Raw genomic sequence first — 13,013 nt, 5'->3', positions numbered from 1 at the left:
CTTCTCAGGTCTTTAGTGTCAAGCTTTCAGCCAGAAATGCTGTCTGGAATTTAGTACCATTCAGCCACATATTTTGGGTGCATCCTATCGCGTTGTCTTAATGATTACAGCGTCCAGTCCCGGTAGCTGAGTGGTCAGCTCGACAGAATGTCAATCCTAAGCGACCGGGTTCGATTCCCGGCTGGACTGGAGATTTTTTCCGCTCAGGGACTGGATGTTGTGTTGTTCTAACCATCATCATTTCATCCCCCATCGACGCGCAACTCGTCGAAGTGGCGTCAAACCGAAAATGTCGTCCTAACCGCCGTCTGCTTCACGTCTGCTGTGCAGCGAGCTACGTTATTTAAGTATTAACTGTATTTTTCTTACTTGTCACTTCTTTTACCGTGTGTTTTTTCTTTTAGGAAGCTTTAATTGTCGACTGCTATTAATAGTGTTCCATAGATTTCGTGTTAGTTTTGAATACAGTCAGAGAGAGTCCCTTTAGTGAGCCATAGTGCCAGTAGTGCTAGTGTTTGTTTTCAATACAGTCCAGAGACGGGTAGTGCTATTTTCATTGTTTTCTACAAGAAGTGGCTAGCAATCACAGTTTAGTCAATAATCAGCCGCCTTTAGTGAATTAGCAGTCTAGTTAAAAGTTTATTAAGTCTCTTCAGTAAATTAATTCCTTAGGATGGATAGGATGTGTGACTGCTGTGTACGGACGCACGAGGAGCTGGCCACTCTTCGCGAACAGCTGAGCGTGTTGATGGCCGCGGTCATCCGTTTTCAGGCTGCTACCTCGCAGTGTAGCGGCAGTGGGGAGTCTGGAGCGTCTCAAGGTACACCCCAGGTGTTACATGCTTCACCCACTGTCCCTGCTGTCAAGATATCTTCTCGGGTACCGGGCGCGGTTGGGCCACCCTCTCCGCAAGGGGAGTGGCGGGTTCAGTGGCGTTCGCGGTGCACGAGGCGGAGGGTCAATGTGGAGGCTGGCCGTGTGGCATCACCCGCTCTGTCTGTGAGTGGACATGTGGCTGCTCCTTCAGCAAGGTCCGAGCAGGCACACGGGGGGAGGGGTTTATTAGTTATTGGGAGCTCCAACGTTAGGAGGGTGATGGAGCCCCTTAGGAAAATAGCGGAAAGGTCGGGGAAGAAGGCCAGTGTTCACTCTGCTTGCCGGGGGGTCTCATCCGAGATGTGAAGGAGGCCCTACCGGCGGCGATAGAGAGCACTGGGTGCACCTGACTGCAAATTGTTGCTCATGTCGGCACGAATGACTCCTGCCGTCTGGGTTGAGAGGTCATCCTCAGTTCGTACAGGCGGTTGGCGGAATCTGAGCTAACTATTTGTAGTATCGTTCCCAGAACCGATCGCGGCCTCTGGTTTGGAGCCGAGTGGAAGGCTTAAACCAGAGGCTCAGACGATTCTGCGGAGAGCTGGGGTGCAAATTTCTTGACCTCCGCTATCGGATGCAGAAATGTAGGGTCCCCCTGAATAGGTCAGGCGTGCACTACAGGCCGGAAGCGGCTACAATGGTAGCGGAGTACGTGTGGAGTGCACATGGGGGTTTTTAGGTTAGAGAATTCCCTCCCTAGGCCCAACAAGACGCCTCCTGAGACGCGGCAAGGTAGGAGTAGGCAAAATGCAACAGGGAATAACAATATTAATGTGCTAATAGTAAAGTGCAAGAGCGTCTATAGAAAGGTCCCAGAACTGCTCTCATTAATAAACGGTCACAGCGCCCATATAGTACTAGGGACAGAAAGTTGGCTGAAACCAGACGTAAACAGTAATGAAATCCTAAACTCAGATTGGAATGTATACCGCAGAGACAGGCTGGACAGTGAACGGGGAGGCGTGTTTATAGCGATAAGAAGTGCAATAGTATCGAAGGAAATTGACGGAGATCCGAATTGTCAAATGATTTGGGTGAGGGTCAAGGATAAAGCAGGCTCAGACATCGTAATTGGACGTCTCTATAGGACCCCGGGCTCAGTACATGAAGAATAATTTGGAAAACATTTCGAGTACATTTCCCCACCATGTTAGAGTTCTGGGTGGAGATTTTAATTTGCCGGATACAGACTGGGTGACTCAAACGTTCATAACGGGTGGCAGGGACAAAGAATCCAGTGAAATTTTTTTAAGTGCTTTATCTGAAAACTACTTTGAGCAGTTAAACAGAGAACCGACTCGTGGCGATAACATATTAGACCTTCTGGTGACAAACAGACCCGAACTATTTGAATCAGTTAATGCAGAACAGGGAATCAGCGATCATAAAGCGGTTACTGCATCGATTATTTCAGCCGTAAATAGAAATATTAAAAAAATGTAGGAAGATTTTTCTGTTTAGCAAAAGTGACGAAAAGCAGATTACAAAGTACCTGATGGCTCAACATAAAAGTTTTGTCTCAAATACAGATAGTGTTGAGAATCAGTGGACAAAGTTCAAAACCATCGTACACTATGCGTTAGATGAGTATGTACCAAGCAAGATCGTAAGCGATGGAAAAGAGCCACCGTGGTACAACAACCGAGTTAGAAAACTGCTGCGGAAGCAAAGGGAACTTCACAGCAAACATAAACATAGCCAAAGCCTTCCAGACAAACAAAAATTACGAGAAGCGAAAGGTAGTGTGAGGAGGGCTATGCGAGAGGCGTTCAATGAATTCGAAAGTAAAGTTCTATGTACTGACTTGGCAGAAATCCTAAGAAATGTTGGTCCTATGTCAAAGCGGTAGGTGGATCAAAACAAAATGTCCAGACACTCTGTGACCAAAATGGTACTGAAACAGAGGATGACAGACTAAAGGCCGAAATACTAAATGTCTTCTTCCAAAGCTGTTTCACAGAGGAAGACTGCACTGTACTTCCTTCTCTAGATTGTCGCACAGTTGACAAAATGGTAGATATCGAAATAGACGACAGAGGGATAGAGAAACAATTAAAATTGCTCAAAAGGGGAAAGACCGCTGGACCTGATGGGATACCAGTTTGATTTTACACAGAGTACGCTAAGGAACTTGCCCCCCTTCTTGGAGCAGTGTACCGTAGGTCTCTAGAAGAGCGAAGCGTTCCAAAGGATTGGAAAAGGGCACAGGTCCTCCCCGTTTTCAAGAAGGGACATCGAACAGATGTGCAGAACTATAGACCTATATCTCTAACGTCGATCAGTTGTAGAATATTGGAACACGTATTATGTTCGAGTACAATGTATTTTCTGGAGACTAGAAATCTACTCTGTGGGAATCAGCAATGGTTTCGAAAAAGACGGTCGTTTGAAACCCAGCTCGCGCTATTCGTCCACGAGACTCAGAGGGCCACAGACACTGGTTCACAGGCAGATGCCCTGTTTCTTGACTTCCGCAAGGCGTTTGACACAGTTCCCCACAGTCGTTTAACGAACAAAGTAAGAGCATACGGACTATCAGACCAATTGTGTGATTGGATTGAGGAGTTCCTAGATAACAGAACGCAACATGTCATTCTCAAGGGAGAGAAGTGTTCCGAAGTAAGAGTGATTTCAGGTGTGCCGCTGGGGAGTGTCATAGGACCGTTGCTTTTCACAATAAATGACCTGGTGGATGACATCGGAAGTTCACTGAGGCTTTTTGCAGGTGATACTGTGGTGTATCGACAGGTTGCAACAATGGAAAATTGTACTGAAATGCAGGAGGATCTGCAGCGAATTGACGCATGGTGCAAGGAATGGCAATTGAATCTCAATGTAGACAAGTGTAATGTGCTGCGAATACATAGAAAGATAGATCCCTTATTTATCTACAAAATAGGTCAGCGACTGGAAGCAGTTAATTGCATAAATTATCTGGGAGTACGCATTAGGAGTGATTTAAAATGGAATGATCATATAAAGTTGATCGTCGGTAAAGCAGATGCCAGACTGAGATACGTTGGAAGAATCCCAAGGAAATGCAATCCGAAAAAAAAGGAAGTAGGCTGCAGTACTCTTGTTCGCCCACTGCTTGAATACTGCTCAGTAGTGTGGGGTCCGCACCAGATAGGTTTGATAGAAGAGACAGAGAAGATCCAACGGAGAGCAGCGCGCTTCGTTACAGGATCATTTAGTAATCGCGAAAGCGTTACGGGGTGAAAGATAAACTCCAGTGGAAGACTCTGCAGGAGAGACGCTCAGTAGCTCGGTACGAGCTTTTGTTAAAGTTTCGAGAACATACCTTCACCGAAGTGTCAAGCAGTATATTGCTCCCTCCTACGTATATCTCGCGAAGAGACCATGAGGATAAAATCAGAGAGATTAGAACCCCCACAGAAGCATACCGACAATCCTTCTTTCTACGAACAATACAAGACTGGAGTAGAAGGGAGAACCGATAGAGGTACTCAGGGTACCCTCCTCCACACACCGTCAGGTGGCTTGCGGAGTATGAATGTAGATGTAGAAAGACTTGCACCCGGCGAACACTCTACCCGACGGGAGGCCACAGTGACACGAGATTCACATTTTCATGATTACAGCCACTGGTAGATTATATTCACGGCACTCTCCTGTCTCAAAACTAGTTACCTCTTTCGATCCTGTCTGCTAAGGACCCTGTACGGCAAAACTCCATCGTGATTTTAATCAGTCCCTCTGCACCTTGTAACTCTCCCTCGGTCTCTGCCACGATCTCACTGCAGCCTTGTCCATGTGGTCATCACAGTTTGAGTCGTAACTGAGCCGAAGTTGGAGAGACAAACACGGAGAGCTGAGTTAATGCAACGGGACCATCTTTTTACCGTCTGGTGGAAATGGGAACATTTTGTCGTAGCTGTGCTAACCGTGTGCAATGTGTAAAGCCAGTGCCAAACAAAGCTTTCTCCTGCGACACAAGCTAGTAGGAAAGACAGTACCAGCAGTTACAGTAGTGTTTATGAGGAAAGTTAGGTAGACTCCACATAATATGTCAACTAGAAGATGGACAATGATTTTGCTACAGCTTTGAGGGATGTTTTCAAACTACAAATGGTTCAAATGGCTCTGAGCACTATGCGACTTAACTTCTGAGCTCATCAGTCGCCTAGAACTTAGGTTAGTTAGGTTTAATTAGTTCTAAGGACATCACACACACATCCATGCCCGTGACAGGATTCTAACTTGCGACGGTAGCGGTCTCTCGGCTCCAGACTGTAGCGCCTAGAACGCACGGCCACTCCGGCCGCCAGCGGCGGACTTAGCGCACAGCATCCCTCAGGGTGCATTTCTATCTGTCACGAAAACATTATCTCTATCTTCGTTATTTTGTACCATCCAATAGAAAGAAACTATGAGCTATAAAAACTTCACTCTCACCCAATAGAGAATTTGATAAGGTGTTACTGTGTTCCTCTATCCGATATGTCAAAAACAAGTACCGTCTGTGTGCTATGTGGAGATCCTACTGAAAATATACAGGTACTGCTCGACTGGAGCAGGTAACCAGTGATCGAAGTCGCTTCAGGACCTGCACTGTAGGACCACCATATCCCACAGATTATCAATTAAAATAGAGTGTCATTGGGCCTTTGTTTGATATGTTGCTTTCCGCTGTAACACATCGAAGTAGTATATGTCTGCAGCTTTGTACACCGCCATACCTTTTTTTTTTATCCACCATGACTTCAAGGTCTGTGTCAGGTGTTAAACCGACATAAACACATTTCGATCCATTGGCTCTCACAGAAAGCTGGACATTGCATGGTGTAAACTATGATGCTGTTCTCACAGCACACAGGATGGTTGAAATAAGAGAGAGGCGGTGTTTCTTACTGACAAAAATGTGGAAAACATCGCAACATGTGGAAACTGGAAGAGTTTGCGGCATTGTGGAGCGTTTCCAAACAGCTATACAGAGGTGATGACCTGTACATTTAATCTCATCTTCAATAGTGATGGGGGTAGCAGACGTCTTGGTGTTCCATTATGATTGAAACAGATATCACGTACATAGCTGCAATATAAGGAATCAGTGCTGGTCATCCCTGGAACGTGTTGCTCTCATAAAGAGTCTCTCCCTCTCAAACAGGTGGAGTCGGTCAATCATTATGTGGTAACCAACCATGTACCAGTAGATGGAAAAGATGCCACCGATGCACTGTAATAAGCACCACAGTTGATGGTGCTATCAATTTCAGCAATATTATCAGTTTTTCCATAATGTCAACGCTGACCAGTGACATGGTAGCATGTTTCCCAGGTTCTGCATCATCACTAAACTGCCCCCCCTCTACTTTTCGAGTACCATTGCGAATGTAGATAGATGACTGGTGCATATGTACAAGAATTATCGATGAATGGATGTACTGCACAAAGTAGACCAGACAGCATCTCTACTTACGAAGTTAGGTTATCTACATATTTCTAGCAGTTTGATCATACTGCGTAATTTAGTATTACGATTGCCCATCTTTCCCTGCGTGGATGTGGGTCACAGACTATTCTTGCATTGATTAGATAAAGTTGGATATTGAAAGGTCTCCTTGCACTGTCTTTGACCAATCCTCCCTAAAAACTGTCTCCTATTTCATTTTCAACTGACTAGAAGTAGGAGGTTATTATACCCATTAAACCCCAGGTCTCGTGAAGGAACAGAGAGAGCTGAATCCGTAACAGGTGTTCAGGGAGACTATTCTACACCAATCGTACTCACAGCGCATCTCCAGATGCAGACATGTCGAAGAGGTTAGCACCCCTTATCGGTGTATGATAGATATGAAAGTGTTGTGATGATATAACAGATGATCGTAAAGAAGAAATTTGTGCATGATTGAGCTCCAGACGAATGTAGTTTAGAACTGGTAGCACAGTAGATTCATATAAAATATTCCAAATTATTGGTCCTGTGTTTGGCGCCCATACAAGTAAGGTATCAGAAAGAGAGAAATGATCGTGGAACATAAACACATTCCAAGGGCTACATGGTCCTGCATTAAACACGCTATATTGCTAGAGCTGTGCTGCTTGTGACTTCTGAGTCGTCTGGAATACAACGCTGTTAATATTCCAGTGCAATAAAGCGCATGATATACATTCTTCCTGTGAGTTTCTTTATGGTGAACTATGGTGACGCACTGTAAGGTGATAAAACTACTACTTATCACGCCAAAGAAGGCATTAATTCTTTGTAAAACAAACACTCCAACTTTGTAAACACCTGGTGTCATACACCTCTGTAAAAGTATGAAGGCCAATTACAGTTCTGAAACTGTGATCTTTTCACAACAGTCCCATAAAATGGTCGTCAGCAGGCAAAAATGCATACGAAGGAACAGCGACATCTTACAAGGAAATAAGCACTACAGGCAGTGCCAGAGAATGTGTAACAGTCCTACAGTTTACCATTGCCCCTTGTAACCTTCCTCTTGCACACAGATGTCATGGTTCGATTTTAGGTTGTATTGCTCATGTGCACGATAATATTGCCATCTCCGCTATTAAGGTGTCTTTATGTGGCGCCATTCTACCACCCTCATCCAGAATATGCAGTCCTATTGATTTCGCTAGCTTCATATCTCATGGCATTCTTCTCTAATTTTGTATATTTAACTAGTTTTTCGTGATTTTACATATTTTATCGCATTTCCCTCAATTTCAACGTATTTCACATCAGTATTTCGTGATGAAATCGGTAAAATTCGAGAAAAACCTCGTATAATGCGTTATTCAATTTTTCGTCAAAGTTTCCCATAGGTGTGGTCGTAGTGCTGACATCCCATGTACTGTCTGATATTCTACAAGAATATTTGCGTTTATTGTACACCAAACTATTAAAAATCCCAAGACTTGCCCTTTCCCTTATGGTCCACATGCATGAATTTTGGATAGGCCGATCATTAAAAATATAGTAGCAGTCGATTAGTACCTGTATGAGACTCCACTACATCCATCATCCGCGCCAGCCGTTGAAAAACAATTCCATGTGCTGATATGATCCATGAGAGAGGCTGTCTGCAGACTCATGTAGTGCAGCTCCCGTGGCTTTAGATATTGACTTGTGTTGTGCAACAAATCGCCTCCTTTGCTTTTTCTAATGTTTAGAATTAGCATTCAGTGTAATAGATAGTCTGAACACAAATCAAATGTGCTAATCAGACCCCTGCTGCAAGTATCGAGTCTCAACATCTGCATCTCTTGTATATGCCCTGTGACACCGTTTGACGCTGATCCAAATCATCAACCTCCCTTCACTGGATATTTGTCTGCCGGCATTTACTTCTCACCATTCAGAACTTGTAGACTGACCTTAAACCCCTGTCTTCCGTCCATCGTCTGTTAGGGCACCACAACATTTAAATTCGTGCTGCTAAAGATCATACCTATTTCGATATAACTTATATTACCAATATTTGTGCAAGACATTTCCAGGGGCAGATTTGGACTCTGGCCACAATCTATTGGTTATGAAATGAAGATTAAAGCTGAAGAAATTGCAAAAAGGAGGGAATTTAAGGACATGAGACCTGGATAAACTGAAAGAACCAGAGGTTGTACAGAGTTTCAGGGAGAGCATAACAGAACAATTGACAGGAATGGGGGAATGAAATACAGTCGAAGAAGAATGGGTAGCTTTGAGGGATGAAATAGTCAAGGCAGCAGAGGATCAAGTAGGTTAAAACACGAGGGCTAGTAGAAATCCTTGGGTAACAGAAGAAATACTCAATTTAACTGATGAAAGGAGAAAATATAAAAATGCAATAAATGAAACAGGCAAAAAGGAATACAGACGTCTCAAAAATGAGATCGACAGCAAGTGGAAAATGACTAAGCAGGGATGGCTAGACTATAAATGTAAGGATATAGAGGCTTATCACACAAGGGGTATGATAGATACTGCCTACAGGTAGATTAAAGAGACCTTTGGAGAAAGGAGAACCAATTGCATGGATATCAAGAGCTCAGACGGAAACCCAGTTCTAAGCATAGAAGGGAAAGCAGAAAGGTGGAAGGAGTATATAGAGGGTCTATACAAGGGCAATGTACTTGAGGATAATATTATCGAAATCGAAGAGGATGTAGGTGAAGATGAAATAGGAGATATGATACTGCGTGTAGAGATTGACAGAGCACTGAAAGACCTGAGTCGAAACAAGGCCCCGGGAGTAGACAAGATTCCATTAGAACTACTGACAGCCTTGGGAGAGTCAGTTCTGACAAAATTCTACCATTTGGTATGAGACAGGTGAAATACCCTCATACTTCAAGAAGAATATAATAATTCCAATCACAAAGAAAGCAGGCGTGGACAGATGTGAAAATTACCTATCAGTTTAATAAGTCACAGCTGTAAAATACTAACGTGCATTCTTTACAGACGAATGGAAAAACTTATAGAAGCCGACCTCGGGGAAGATCACCTTGGATTCCATAGTAATGTTGGAACACGTGAGGCAATACCTACCCCAAGACGTATCTTAGAAGAAAGATTAAGGAAAGGCAAATCTACGATTCTAGCATTTGTAGACTTAGAGAAAGCTTTTGACAATGTTGGTTGTAATACTATCTTTCAAATTCTGAAGGTGGCAGGGGTAAAATACAGGGAGCGAAAGGCTATTTACAATCTGTACAGAAAGCAGATGGCAGTTATAAGAGTCGGGGGGTATGAAAGGCATGCAGTGGTTGGGAAGGGAGTGAGACAAGGTTGTAGCCTGTCCCCGTTGTTATTCAATCTGTATATTGAGCAAGCAATGAAGGAAACAAAAGAAAAGTTCGGAGTAGGTATTAAAATCCATGGAGAAGAAATAAAAACTCTGACAGAATTACAATGTCATCGGCGAACGTCAGAGACAGCAAAGGACTTGGAACAGCAGTTGAACAAAATGGACAGTGTCTTGAAAGGAGGGTATAAGATGAACATCAACAAAAGCAAAACGAGGCTGATGCTGAGGGATTTTTGTTTAGGAAATGAGACACTTATAGTTGTAAAGGAGTTTTGCTATTTGGGGAGCAAAATAACTGATGATGGCCGAAGTAGAGAGGATATAAAATATAGAATGGCAATGGCAAGGAAAGCGTTTGTGAAAAAGAAAATTTTGTTAACATCGAGTATAGATTTAAATGTCAGGAAGTGGTTTCTGAAAATATTTGTATTGGAGTGTAGCCATGTATGGAAGTGAAACATGGACGATAAATAGCTTAGACAAGAAGAGAATAGAAGCTTTCGAAATGTGGTTCTACAGAAGAGTGCTGAAGATTAGATGGGTAGATCACATACTTAATGAGGAGGTATTGAATAGAATTGGGGAGAAGAGGAGCTTGTGGCACAACTTGACTAGAAGAAGGGATCGGTTGGTAGGACATGTTCTGAGACACCGAGGGATCACCAATTTAGTATCGGAGGGCAGCTTTGAGGGTAAAAAACGGCGAGGGAGACCAAGAGATGAATACACTAAGCAGATTCAGAAGGATGTAGGTTGCAGTAGGTACTGGCAGATGATGAAGCTTGCACAGGATAGAGTAGCATGGAGAGCTGCATCAGACCAGTCTCAGGACTGAAGACCAAAACAACAACCAATATTGTCTAGATTCTCCAGTAATAATAAACATGCAAGGTGTACGATTGCTCCTATCACACCTCCTTTTATACTCTAAAAATCCACAGTGATGGCACATGATCACCCCAATCAAACTATTTTGTGAGCTGGATGTCCATTGTACTAATGCACCAATACCCCCAAGGAGGATGAAGCATTTTATGTGTTAAACTGTACCCAATTATAAGGGGGATATTTCCAGAGTCGGTGTCCAATGTTATGAGATTAGGGCTGCAAGTGTAATATTTAATTCTAATTACAGCGATAAATAAATTTTGCTGGTTTCCTAGGACGACGTGGTTTCGAATGTGAGTCGTGTGCCAGAGGAGGCATGTGGCCAGAACAAATGGGCTTTTCTGGCAATCGGTGGTTACAACGAAAAGTTCCAGTAGGCCAGCTAGTCGGTTATTGCACACAGCTACAGGTGTAAGTCCCAGCCACAGTGCCCTTTCGATAGCTAAACAGCAAACTAATACACAGTGTGCATTGGGCTGTCTCTGTGATCGCATGTGTTGCATGTATTCCCCTTGGAAAATTGAGTCATTCAATATCGATAACTGCCAAGTGTTGGCAATGAACGTGTTGATAACATCCTAATTCCTACCACTCCAATCACTTCCAGACGCCCTCCACGTCAGGGTGGTGCACTCTGGCGGACACACGCGTCCACCAAACTGGCTACGGCCGTCCGACCTCTGAGCGTTGGCGCTGGTTGCTCATGAGGAGATTGGCGAGTGACGTGTGGACACTGGGCATGTGCATTCAGGATGTATTTCAGCGATATCCAACATCTGGCCATGACAACTACTGCTACGGCCTGGATTGTGGTATTTTCTGTGTCTTTGTCCTATCCCCTAACACACCCTTTCTCCTCCTCCTCCTCCTCCTCCTCCTCCTTCCGAATGTAGTGGAGAGAACCAATTTAGGAATTCTACAAAGGTTTAAAAATCCAATCGCAATATCCAATCCCCGTTTAATCAATTTATTGTTGTTGCTTTATTGCGAGCACACATACCAGTCCAAAATCTCCACAGATTTTCTATGGACACAGCATGCAGCTGAGCTGAAATTTGAAATTTTCAGCTACCTCCAGCTTAATGGACTTTCTATAAATGACTTAACTGTATCAGTATACACCAATAGGAGGCAACGGGAAAAAATAACAGTAGGGTTCGGAAATTGGGAAGCTGTAGGATCGAATCCCATCAAATATTCTAATCCTAGTAATCCACCAATAGAAAGCAACGGAAAACTGTCCCACACGAAGGGCATCGATTTAATTAATTAGACAATCAATCTGATGGAGATATTACGTCACTCTAAGAAATCCACAGGGGGTTTACTAGGTAAATGCTGCTTTGTGTGTGATTCGATCCGACCATGGCCAATGGTGAATGCAGTCCTAGCAGTGTTACACTACAGGACATGACCGGTTGTGAGGAGGGGGCGGTGGAGGGAGAGAGTGGGGGATAGGGGAAAGAGAGAGTGCGCATGTGCTTGAACAGGAATTTCTCAGCAATCAAATAATAAAGGACAGCCACCATCAGAAGCTCTTTTGTTTGGGGATTACTGCAACGTCTGCTCTCATAGTGGCCAGTCACGGACCTGAGCAGGGGTAGCGTGGCCTCCACATATAGTAATACGTGGAATGACAAGCCCACTGAAGTGTTTGGGAGTGTGGGCTAAAAAAAAATTTCGAAGTTGTTTAATATACCAAGTATCTTCTCACCCTCAAAGAATTTGTAGGGAATGGAATTTTGTGTATTTAAATATTTAAAGTAAATAAATGAACTATATGATATACACTGCCTTGTATCCCTTAAATTGTTTAAATAAAGAATCTTTCACACATTGTCTTGTGTATGAGAAACTTTTTAACCCTTTATTTGGCAAATGGTGAAAATTAAAAAAAATTAAGTGCTTATATCTATTTATTATACTTAAAGAAATACAATTCAGTCAGTCTTAGAAATTTTTGACAAAAATTATGAAAATTATGAAACGTTGCTTACAAGCAACATTGCCAGCAGTAGATCACACTTATACATATTATAGGAAAAAGGAGTTTGCCGATAACCTGAAGCAAAATGTTTGCCGTACGTGAATAATTTAATTTATAAACACATTTATGCATTCCTGCTGTGTAATAGAACTGTTTCATTTTCCCTTCTTGTTCCTCTTGCAATGGAATTTTTGGAAACAGTTCCTCTTTGGATCGAAGTACAATACTAGATTGCAATTGGAACACATGACTGTAGAATATTCAGACGGACAATAACGACAACGACCTTTGGGACCGTATACAGGCCAATGCTCCGTATTATCAAATCGGACATCTTGTGTAACAGTCGGAGCTGTTGCCTTCCTCCTCTTCTTTTATGGTGGTGGTTTGTCTGTTGAAGGTCTTCCTACTTTACTTTTACCTGAAAATATCAAACCATTGGCAGTATCTGCCCTAAATGACTTTGATGAGGTCTTTTTGTCCAGAGATTCTCTTCGAAAAA

Source organism: Schistocerca gregaria, unplaced genomic scaffold, assembly GCF_023897955.1.
Source record: "Schistocerca gregaria isolate iqSchGreg1 unplaced genomic scaffold, iqSchGreg1.2 ptg000614l, whole genome shotgun sequence".
Lineage (NCBI taxonomy): Eukaryota > Metazoa > Arthropoda > Insecta > Orthoptera > Acrididae > Schistocerca > Schistocerca gregaria.
The sequence above is the reverse complement of the archived record's forward strand: the minus strand, read 5'-3'. Positions refer to the sequence as shown.